This window comes from Bos taurus, chromosome 21 (assembly GCF_002263795.3).
Source record: "Bos taurus isolate L1 Dominette 01449 registration number 42190680 breed Hereford chromosome 21, ARS-UCD2.0, whole genome shotgun sequence".
Taxonomy (NCBI): Eukaryota; Metazoa; Chordata; class Mammalia; order Artiodactyla; family Bovidae; genus Bos; species Bos taurus.
The window spans coordinates 54,806,032-54,818,181 of record NC_037348.1 but is presented as its reverse complement, the minus strand read 5'-3'; the positions used below and the strand labels follow the sequence as shown (position 1 = coordinate 54,818,181).

Below are 12,150 nucleotides of genomic sequence, written 5' to 3'. Positions count from 1 at the left end.
GGAAATCTGTTAGAACAACCATGTGAAAATACACAACACTACTAACTGTACACTTATAAATGGTCAAGGCTTCCTCAGGTGATTTGTGGTTAAGAGTTCGAACTTCCACCACGGGGTGCATGTTCACTCTCTAGTCACGGGAACCAAGATCCCACAAGTCTGCTTTGCTGTGCAGCTTAAAAAAAAAAAAAAAAAAAGGTTAAGAAGGTCGATTTTATCTTATGTGTTTTTACTACAGCAAAAAATTTTTTGATGGAAGAAGATAGCTAAACTATAATTCAATTAGAAAAGAGGAAATCCCAGAGACTAGGGATCAGAACTTTCAGTTCTTTCATTACTAGCACAGTAAATATTACAAGAGGGTACAGGAGGGTGAGTCCTACTTCTCTCCCTTAAAAGGATGAGATTCTAGTCAGTCTTACTTTCCTCACTTCGAAAGGAGACAAGTCTGCTTCACAGGGCCGTTGAAAACATCAGATGAGATAAACGCATGTCCAAGTCCTAAAACTATAAACTCACATAAATGAAGAGATCACTTAAAACAAGTTCCTGGAAAGTATTATCCAAACTTAAGATGTTATACTTTAAAATTGTCTCCTAGGTGGCTCAGTGGTAAAGAACCCACCTGCAATGCAGGAGACCGGGGTTCAATCCCTGGGTTGGGAAGATCCCCTGGAGAAGGAAATGGCAACCCACTCCAGTATTCTTGCCTGGAAAATCCCATGGACAGAGAAGCCTGGTGGACTGCAGTCCGTGGGGTTGCGAGAGTCAGACATGACTTAGTGGCTAAACAACTTTAAAATTAACAAGGAAAATAAAAATGAACTTTACAGTGCATCTAGAATTTGTTGTGCAGAGACTTTAGGAGGTGCAAAAAAACCTACTGACTTTGACGTCAAAAAACTGGTGGTAATCAACACAGTATTCATCTGAAAATATTTTATTTCCTGACTTTTCAATTTTAGATATTTTTTGCCATCTATTAGATAAAATATAGGTTTAATTATTATACCAAATACATATGCACAATCTTCCTCTCATGTGCTTCCAATGTAGTTCTATTTGGCTGGGGTTCAATCAATATTCAGGTTTACATTAGTATGCCTATGCAAACATTTTTTTTCAAGCTACTTTGTATACTACAATCACATTTCCTTGCTTCTACCTCTTTAAATCTATCATTTTCATATGCTTCACTGCCTTTGAAAACTGACTCCACATCCTTGAAGAGACCTTATAAAGGTCCTTTAAAACTGTCACTCATACTTATCAATCCCATTTCCCCTTCTGGTGCCATCCTTTCTGAAACCATCTAACCTTCTGCAACAATTTCAATTTGCTCGTCTTATCTAGGATTGTCTCTTCATTTTGATATTAAGAATTCCTTTCACTTATCCCCTGGAGTGAATCTCATTTATAACAAAATCTATTTCTTCCTTGATTTACTCCCTCTTGTAGAGAATCATTTCTGTAATTCTGAAAAAAGATATGTGGGGTGAAAAAAGGTAAGACTTTCCAATTCTAAAATCCTCATGAGAGATGGTACTGGGATGTAATTTTTTAATTACAAAATTAATTATTTTTTCCAATAAATAAATAAAATCCTCATAATTAAATGAGTATAAAATTCTAGAATGAAAATATTTTTTTCTTAAAAGTTTTAAAGCAATTTATTCACTGTTTCCTACCATCTGATGTCCCTACTGAGAAAATCTGACATTTTTATTTCTTATCCTCTTCCTGTGACCTGTTTTTATCTCCATGGAGGCTTTTAGTTTCTCTGTTTATCCCAGATGTTCTGAAATTGCTTAACGATGTGCCTTAAGATGAGTCTTTTCCAAAGATTCTGCAAGGCATTCATTTGGAAGGCCTATTTTTTAAATCTGTTTACATCATTAAGTTCTTACATTCTATATCTATTATTTATTTGATAATTTTCTACTCTTGGTTTTCTCTGTTGGATCCACACTGCTCAGGTGTTGGACTTCCTGGATTGATCCTCTACGTATCTTATCCCACATTTTTCTTCTATTCCTTTCACTTATTCTACTCTGTGATAACCCTGTTACTGAGTTTTTAATATAACTTTCTTTATTCTCTGAATAATCAATATTCCTTTTTTACGGGTGCAGTATCTCCTGCTATTTCTAGAATATACTTTAAATTCTCTTGTTCTCAGCACTGTCTCTTCTGAGTGTCTTTGACTACTTGTTTTGATCTCTCAAGTATAGTGATCTTCAAACTTTTGTTCAAGAGTAAGTATGAGGCAGTAGAAAACAAACCAGACAAAGTTGACAATGGGTGGGCTTCAGTGCAGGATGGTATTCTTTTTTTTCTTTTCTTTTTTTTTGGGCCAGGGGCGGGTGGGTTGCCATGCTGCACAGCTCAGAGGACCTTATTATCCCAACCAGGAATCGAAGCTGCACCCTTAGCAGTGAAAGCTCAGAGTCCTCCACTGGGAATTCTTAGGATGGCATTCTTTGAGGGTAGAACCCATTAAATGTCAGTGTTCTACACTGGTTCCCTTGGGTTATGTTTTGCCAAAGAAGAATGTTTCAACTTGAGTAAGGCAACAAGCATTCTGGGAGCAAAGACAACAAACCAGGCTTGTGATCGCACCATTCAACACAGACTTTCTTTCAAGTTCCCATTTTCACTAAGACCCTTCACCCCTGCCCCACCTCCCACCAGCTATGCTAACTTCTCTGGTTTTACCCTCTTCAAATAATGAACATCCAGTTCTTTGCTGGCTATACTAGACGGAGAAGGACAATTTAGATGTGAACAAAACAAAATCCCTGTTCTCAAGGAGCAGACATTACAGTGGGGAGATGGAGGCTTTCTTCCCTAAGTAAATTTCTTATATATATGTGGTATCAAGTGCTAAAAATAAAAAGAGAGGATGAGGTAGCAGGAAAGCCAGTCATGCAACTATCTAGAGGAAGAAAATTACAGGCAGAAGAGCGAGCATGTTCTGAGATAACTGCTTTGCTTGCCATGTTCACAGAAAAACATATCAGTAAGAGACAGTATGAAAGGATTTGCTTAAACATCCCTCAATTTGACTTGAATTCTTCTAAAATTTGTCTTTACTAAGTATATCAAAGTAAACCTCATGTAAACACCTATTTTATCATTTTTTGCAGGTTCCAGGATTTTAGTTCCCTGACCAAGCATCGAACCCATGCCCCCTACACTGGGAGCATAACCACTGGACTGCAGGGAAGTCCCTAAAGGTCTATTTTCAAAAAGCAATGTTGAGCGGGGGGAAAAAAAAAAAAAGCAATGTCAAACTTCCCCAGTGGTCCAGAGGTTAAACATCCACCTGCTGTGACTTCCTTGTTGGTCCAGGGTCAAGAATCCGCCTTGCAATGCAGGGGACACAGGTTCTATCCCTGGTCAGGGAACTAAGATTCCCACATGCCGGAGCAACTAAGCTGAACCCGTAAGCTCTGGAGCCTGTGTGCCACAACTACAAAGCCTGAGCACCAAAACTAGAGAGTCTGTGCACTGCAATGAAGATCTCATGAGCTGCAATTAACACCTAACACAGCCAAACAAATAAATAATTGGGGAAAAAAAAAATTCCCGGAGACACGGGTTCAATCCCTGGACCGCTTCATGTCAAAAAGTATTCTGCCCGTGTTTTCCTGTGTTTCCTTCACCTCTTTTATAATCTTCCTTCCCTTTTGCTCTCAAAGTATGTGTTCCCCTAAGCATACTATAAAAATTGAAATACATAACAATTATTTGTCTTCCTCCTTCCCTTGGTCACAATGGATGAAGTATCTCTGCTGCTATCAATGGTCAAACTCTGAACTAATGACTTGGATCACTTCTCCCACCTATCTTCTCAAACATGTTGCTTCTTAAATTATCTTCACGGTCTCCTTATCAGTTTCTCTTAGTATATTAGATTACTTCCATTACCCTTCAAATATGTAAAAATACCTCTCTTTTATATAAAAATTTATAATATACGTAACTTAGCTTAAACTTATAGAACAAACAAAGGACAATCATAAGCTATGTTGAGGATTTAGATTTTGTTTCAAGTACAACAGAAAGACATTGAAGCTGTCTAAGCTTATCTCTACACTACACCCTCCTTGTTGTTCAGTTACTAAGTTGTGTCCAACTCTTTCCGACCTCATGGACTGCAGCACACCAGGCTCCTTTGTCCTCCACTATCTCCCGGAGTTTGCTCAAATACATGTCCACTGTGTCGGTGATGCTATCTAAGCATCCTGCCTTTGCCGCCCCCTTTCTCCTTTTGCCTTCAATCTTTCCTAGCATTGGAGTCTTTTCCAGTGAATCGGCTCTTTGCATCAGGTGGCCGAAGTACTAGAGCTTCAGCTTTACCATCAGTCCTTTTAATGAATATTCAGGGCTGATTTGCTTTAGGATTTCCTTAGGTTTGATCTCCTTGCAGTCCAAGGGACTCTCAAGAGGCTTCTCCAGCACCACAATTTGAAAGCATCAACTCTTCATCTCTCAGCCTTTTTATGGTCCAACTCTCACATCTGTACATGACTACTGAAAAACCATAGCTTTGACTGTACGGACCACTGTTGGCAAGGTGATGTCTGTTTTATAATACGCTGTCTAGGTTTGTCACTGTTTTCCTCCAAGGAGCAAGTGTCTTTTAATTTCATGGCTGAAGTCACTGTCCACAGTGATTTTCTATATCCTCCATTTACCCTTAAATTTGGATTATCACTACTCTGAAATTCTCCCAAAGTCACAATCGCTTTGTTTATAAATCCAACTGGACATGTTCTGATTCATCTTTCTGATCTACTCTTCACTGTATCCAACAGTAATGATGACTTTCTCCTTGAAAGGCTGTCTCTTCTTGCCCTTTTTCTAACATATCACATCCATCTAGTTTTGTTGGGTGTTCCAGTTCAGCTCATTTCAGCTTCAGGACCTGAGTGTATGTAGTTTTTTCGTCTGTCTGGAATGCTGCCCCAACTCTCTACCCCACTCAAAGCCTTCAACCCAACTGAAGCCCAATAACTAATCTGGGCAAATTTAAACATCCCTGACTGAAACGTATTCCCAGACCCTCCAAATAAGTTTATTTCCCCCAATGATGCTTCCACAGCATTCTTCCACGGCACACAATCACATTTGTGATACTCATTCAATGTCTTTTTCTTTCTAGATTATAAATTCCTTCACAGTAAGGCTCAGGTCTACCGATACATGGAGATACAGTACACATGGAGGTATGATACACACCTAATCCACTGTTTAATAAGTAAAAAAGCATCACAGTCCTTACCCTCCCTACCCAGAGTCCTAAACCTAGCTTAGATCTCCCGCATTGTAGGCAGATGCTTTACTGTCTGAGCCACAAACAAAGTCTCATAACAATTGGGAAGGTGTATAATAAAACATTTGGGTTAAAGCCTGATAGAACTGAATTAAAGATCTGGCCTAGTTACTCATTAGGGAACTTTGAGCATGTTTCTTAACCTTTCTAAGCCTCATGCACAAATAATCACACATACCTTGCTATAAAGATTAACTATCCTCTTCATTTACACTGTTATGTTACAATATAATTATCTTCCCTTTTGAATAATGTTTTTCAAACTTCAGAATGCCTTGCACCAGCTTATTTTTTTTAAAGAAAAAAAAAAAAAAATCAGAGTGCATTGCACACATTAAGGGCACACTGTTGAAATACACACAGAATCTGACTACTAGATTATTGAACTGCAATGTTACATGTACATCCTATTATGGCTAGTGGCTAAGTCACTTCAGTCGTGTCCAACTCTGTGTGACCCCATAGACGGCAGCCCACCAGGCTCCCCCGTCCCTGGGATTCTCCAGGCAAGAACACTGGAGTGGGTTGCCATTTCCTTCTCCAGTGAATGAAAGTGAAAAGTGAAAGGGAAGTCTCTCAGTTGTGTCCGACTCTTCACGACCCCATGGACTGCAGCCTACCAGGCTCCTCCGTCCATGGGATTTTCCAGGCAAGAGGACTGGAGTGGGGTGCCATCGCCTTCTCCGTCCTATTATGGGCTGCAGTCAAAAAAATGGAAAAACACTGCTACACATAAATTAATTATTATTGGAATAGTAAATTCACTGAGAGCAGCGCCCCTGGTTTCATTCACTACTATGTCCCTAGAATCTGAAAGTGTCTAGTATACAATAGCACAATAAATGTTGAAAGACTGAGTGATCTATCTGGTCCCAACTTAACTTTCCAAAGGTATTAATCCAACAGTATTCCTTACTGTCATTTACAGAGGACAACACACGCTCATGCCTGAGCCTGTGCTCATGATATTCTCTCAGAGTAACAAAAATTTCCTCCTGTTCTCAACTCACGCCTTTTTACTACTTTGCATTCTCTTATATAAAACTGTAATGAGATGCATAAAGTCTACAAGTGTAAGAGAAAAATGATATATTAAATCTGAATAAGCAGTACATGAAAAAGTAGAGTTCTACATCATACATTTTAAGTTTTAGTTCAGTTATGAGATACATTTATCTAAGAATTTAATATACCATCTTAACATTTAAAAGCTCTTTTGGAGGATGACTTAAATTAATTTTTAGTAAAATTAAAAATGAGAAATACTCAATTAAAAATGAGAAATCTGATCTATTATCTTAATCTCTTTATAGGCATTTATACTGACAGAGGTACCAAAATCATATCATTTATTATTCTTTTCATAAATAGAACATATAAAAATCTGAAGTCATCACTAAGGACTCAAAGTCAGGAGTTTGAGCACTACAAATCAACTACCTTTGCAATCCTTAAGTCATTCTGTGCCTCATCCACAGATAAGCTAATCTAAAGACTCAAAATGTTTGGGAAAAAACAGACTATCATCATCACTGGCTTTGGCAACTGTTTTCAGAGGCTGAGCAGAATGTTTATACAGATTGACCTTTTTAAAGTTTCCATATATTAAGCACTTGCTACATTCCAGAAACTGGACTTTATTCATTTACATAAATGTTTGCACCATCTTCATATTTTTGGGAAAAAAAATTATCATTTGGTTGGAATTATTTTCTTCCCCCTCTGGCTGTTTTTCAAGAAATTTTTTAAAATCCTGTACTTTATGTGGTATTATTTGCTGGCACACCACAGAAGGGTCTCTTCTCTCTCTTATTTACATTATTACCCAAGATTGATACATAGTTTCCTGTGCTATATAGTAAGAACCTTATTGTTGATCTATTTTATACATCCACTAATCTTTCCCTTGAAAAAAAGCCACACATACTTTCTATCATTTGATTTATAAGATTCTTTTTCGTATTCAATTATAGGTAAGCAAGTAAAATCACTTCCAAATATCATGACACTAAAAAAACTCCGCTTTTCAATTCTCACTTCAAATATCTCATACTACCTACTAATTAGCCATCTTTGCTAACCCCTAATTATTCCAGAGTTCACAATCTTGAGAACTTGTCTTCTTTAGCAGAACTCCTTTCATTAACATTATCCCCACCAGCGGCCAAACAGTGGAAAAATTCCAACTTCTGCAACTTTAGAGTGGGGGGAGGGGAAGAATACACCTGACAGTATAAGCTTGTTTTTCCATCCATTTACTAGCTCTCAGAACCCAAAATACTTAAGTTCCAATGCTTTTTCAGGCTTCAACCTTTACAACCGTAAAAAAGTGTTAAGTATTTCTGAACAGGAATGTTAAACTTAAAGGTAATATTTTAGTTGGCATAAATATAGTACATAATACTAACTGAAGATGTGATTTTTAGAACGAGAGAAACAGCAGTGTTGGTCTCTGGCTACAAAAGATAAACACTGGTTTTTCTGCTTCCATCCTAGCCTGCCAAAAGCTTTAACTGATCTTTGGGGTGCTGTGACTCAAGAGTCCTAGAGTGTGTCTTCAGTCAGAACGCGAAACGCGCCCTACAAGGCGCCTAAAAGTTTTACCCAATTTATATTACATTCTCCCAAACCTCTGGGTCCCTTCCACTTCCAGTCGTTCCAACCACACTGGTTCCCAGCTCTCGCGAAAGCATGGGCTTTAGACTTATCCCCAAAGCGCTTCCTAAATCCAAGTTGAGGCCCACAATTCCCCGCCCGTCCTAAGGCGCCGGGAGAGAAACGAATGGTCTAAGAAAAGAAACCTCGCACTGCTCCACCCAACAGGTGGGAATGAGAAGGGATGGACAGCTGGGCCGCGAGGCCAAGTCAGGCCTCAAAACAGGGCGGGAGAGGGAGGCCGCAGCCCCAGCGCGGCCTGAAACGAGGCAGGCCCCTTCCAGACCAGCGTATCAGAACGCCCCCCCACCCCACCCCCTACCCCCCACCCTCGGCTAATTCCAAGGCGCCCGCCCCAGCTGACCTGACGATGGATGCCACTGAATTCCATGAGCCACAGTCTGGGCCAGCTGAGTCGAAGATGGCACTTTAACACTCTCCGTCCCCACAAACACAGCAGTCGCCACCAGCACCACAGCCTCCTCCTCGAGAGCACGGCGCGCATGCGTCAGAGCCCCCGGAGGCGAGGGAGTCACGTGGCTGCGCAGGACGCAGGTCTCGCCCTCCGCGAGAGGTGGACCGGGCAGGCCCCGCCCCGCTGCCTTGAGGGCCCGGCCGCTGTTCCTATGCGGCGTTGCCTCTACTTGGACTTCCCAAACAAAAAGCGGGTCCTTAGGGCTTTTCGTACCTCAGATCTTAAACACAGACAGCGCCCCACCCCGCCAGAGAAAATGCTGTTATTCTTTTTTGGGCAAACAACTGCCTAAAATTCACCCCTCTACCTAAAAATGGACAGAAATTCAGCCTTAAACTCATAAATCTCACGATGATATTTGGACTCTGGAGAAGGAAATGATAACGCTCTCCAGTATTCTTGCCTGGAAAATCCCATGGACAGAGGAGCCTTTTGGGCTGCAGTCCAGGGGGTTGCGAAAGAGTTGGACGCAACTTAATGATTAAACAATAAGCATCAATTTAAAAATGTCCTTTTTGTTCATGCCAGCTGGGTATTTTTTCCCTTTTCTCTATTTTCCCTTTCCTCTTATCCTCTTGGTCATAGACTTAGTAAATTAAAACTGCAATTTAAATTCAGAATTCTCCCAGGAATTCCCTGGCAGTCCAGTGGTTAGGACTCTGCACTTTCACTGCTGAAGGCCTGGTTCAATTCCTGCTGAGGGAACTTATATCCCACAAGCCTGGCAGTGGCAAATAAATGAATGAATGAATGAATTCAGAACTCTGCCTTCAGAGTCAGCTTCTCTCACAGCGGTCTGAAAGCATTATATTTATCTCTCTTCCCCACCAACTGCTTTTCCTCGGAGTATTCTCCGTTTCAGTTAATGGTATCACCATCCACGTCTCTAGAGTGAGAAACTTATATTAACTTTGACTCCTTTATGTTCCAAATCTAAGTATGTCATCAGTTTAGTCAAGGCTGCCTTGAGAGTACCTTTCAGACCTATTCTTTCAATTCTCAGTGCTTCTATTCTTTAGACCTTTACTGTCTAGAATCTGGGTCTGAGCCCTGCCTAGGAAGTCGATCACTACCCTCTTTCCTGTTGAAACTTGCCGTAACCTCCCAATCTTTTAACACATTGAAAAGGCGTACCTTATCAATCCACTAGGCTGGAACATTGGATGAAATCCATTTGCCACAGAATGCCTTCAGATGGGTGTTTCAGACCAGCTATCTGTCTTCTATTGGTTTTCAAATTTATTCAGCACAACCCTTGAAAACATGGCTCACTATACTTCAAACATACATAACATTCAACATTTTATTCAAGTACTATTTATTCAGTCAGTGCCCAGTATAGGCCAAGGCACCCAGGATACACAGAGGTGAACAGCACATTCAAGACTGGGTCATAATTTGGTACCACACCATTGTCTTAATTTTACACAGCACTGAATAAAACATTCCATGCTCCAGTATTTAAAAAGAAAAAAAAAAAAAAAACTATTTTGCTAAACCTACAATTCACTTTAATCCCTTGAAATCTATGTTTACCCCATTGTCGCCCACAGAAGAGTTTAAGTATGAATTAAGAGTTTAGGTACTGTTTTACAGTACACATTATGAGACTTTAATTCATTAATGTTGATACAGTACTTAAATGATTTCCCCTTCATTTGATCTATTTAACCTAACCAGCAACAAAGTAAGTAGGATTAGCTTATCTTGGCAATAAAGATTTCTATAGGTTTCTGCCCATCTTTCCTCAACTTCATTTGCTGCTGGGAAAATTAACTTTAGGTAGAATTTGAGTTTACAAATGCTTTCTCATACAAAATCCCATGTTAATTTTGTACCTCACCCCAACTGCAGGATACATGTAAAGTTTAACAAGTAAAACTGGGTTTCAAATCCATGCTTTCTAAATCAAAGTCTTAATGCTGTTTATAATTTGTTGCTTCCATTTCTTCTCATCTTCCTTCTAGTCATATCACTACCTTCCTAAGCACTTTGATTTTCTCTCTTTATTTTCTCTTTACCTTTAATTTCAGATTTTATGCAATTTAAATTTTATTACACAGGCAATACATGTTGCTCATTTCTGAAAAAAATAAAAATTGCAGAATAGTACACTGAAAAAATTAACTTTTTATCCAAAGATTACCATTATTCTCATATTGGTGTATACAATTCCAGTTCTGTCTTATGTGTGTGTCTATTCAATAAATAGAGACACTGTATGCATGTAATTAGGCTTTTCCTTTTAACATATTGTGAACACTGTCCTGTGGTTAACATTTTAAATAAATATATGCTATGGATTCTGTTGGGTAAACATGCCATTTAAATTCTTTTATTTTTTGATTTGCAGTGCTGGTGGGGTTCGACTTTATCACTATCACAGCTTGTAAAAAAAATTCCTTTACTTCATTTACACCTTCAGCTTTTCTTTAGTTCTATCAGTTCCATCAGTCTCCAATTCTTTTTGACTTCCAGATTGGTAACAGTACTTGGCAATAGAATGCTAGACTTCTGCATGGCCAGTATCAAGTTGCTAATATAGAGAAAAATATTTAAAGTGTGGGGCTCTGTTATGGCTATTTTATTTATAACAAAAACACACAGATTGCATGATGTTTCCACATTATTAATAGTCATATACTTACTGTAATTTTTTCAATGCAAAATTCAAAGTCTTATCTACTGAAAATAATGGATGACTAAGTTTATGTATATAGTAGTGCTCTTCTTTGGCCTCAAATCTAAAATTTACCTTCAATAGATCCAACAATCAGTGTAACTTTAGTAGGCACATTTTCAATGAAACAAGGGCAATGGTCAAAATTAATAAAACTTAGAATCTATAACTATTTTAAGTATCATAAAGGGTGAAGCAAAATTTAATGGTGATTTCAGAGTTACAAGTGAAGTCAAAAGTCTAGGCCAGGTGCTCTGGCAAACTATGTCAGAGGCCCAGGCTAAGAACTTTTTAATATTTCTAAAGGATTGTTTAAAAAAAAAAACAGCAAAACAAAGAATATGCCACAATCTGTGTGGCTTACAAAACCAAAAATATTTATTTTCTGGTGTTTTACAGAAAATGTTTGCTAACTTTCGACCTAAATAATAGGCATATAATAAAATACATTTAGAAGAAAATGAATTTTAAAAGTGTATATAAATACAGGAAAAGTAGCCACATGTTTACTCTCCTTTCAGATTAGCTTCAAACTTTTTTTTTTTTACTGTTGTGCTCAGAAATTACAGATAAAGAACCACAATTTAAAAAGTAGCCAAATACATTACAAATGTATACATTTGTTAATGACACAAGAAGTGAAAAAGAATAAAGACAGTCTACAATTGTAATAAAGTGATCTTAAACTACAACATAAAATCACAGAATTTTAGAGCAAAATGGAACCTGAAAAATCATCTAGTCTAGTCTTCACAGGTCAGAGATGAGAAAACCGAGGCCTGTATCTGGCAAGTGGCTTGCGCAAGTTCACACAGAGAATTTTCCGTAAAATTGTAACTATAACCCAGGTCTACTGTTAGGTCAATAGAGATAGGTCAAAATTGCATCAAGTATAACAGGTGAAGGTGATAGGTCAATACCTGTATAGATCAATACCTAATATATGTATTTCCCATTTTAATATACATTGAAGTTGAAAAAATAGGACACCTCTCACACATC

At 38.5% G+C, this 12,150-nt stretch overlaps 1 protein-coding gene across 2 annotated transcripts in view; it reads right to left on the bottom strand.

The window, feature by feature from the left end:
* The window catches only part of PRPF39 (pre-mRNA processing factor 39), a 35,103-nt gene extending 26,600 nt beyond the window's left edge, over positions 1-8,503 (bottom strand). Inside the window, exon 1 of one of the 2 annotated variants that reach the window (XM_005222139.3) lies at positions 8,358-8,503. The gene's annotated coding sequence lies outside the window, so the exon portion shown is untranslated. The remainder of the gene's footprint in view (positions 1-8,357) is intronic. The other variant, NM_001109789.1, reaches the window with a different exon arrangement.
* Between the last annotated feature and the right edge of the window lie 3,647 nt (positions 8,504-12,150).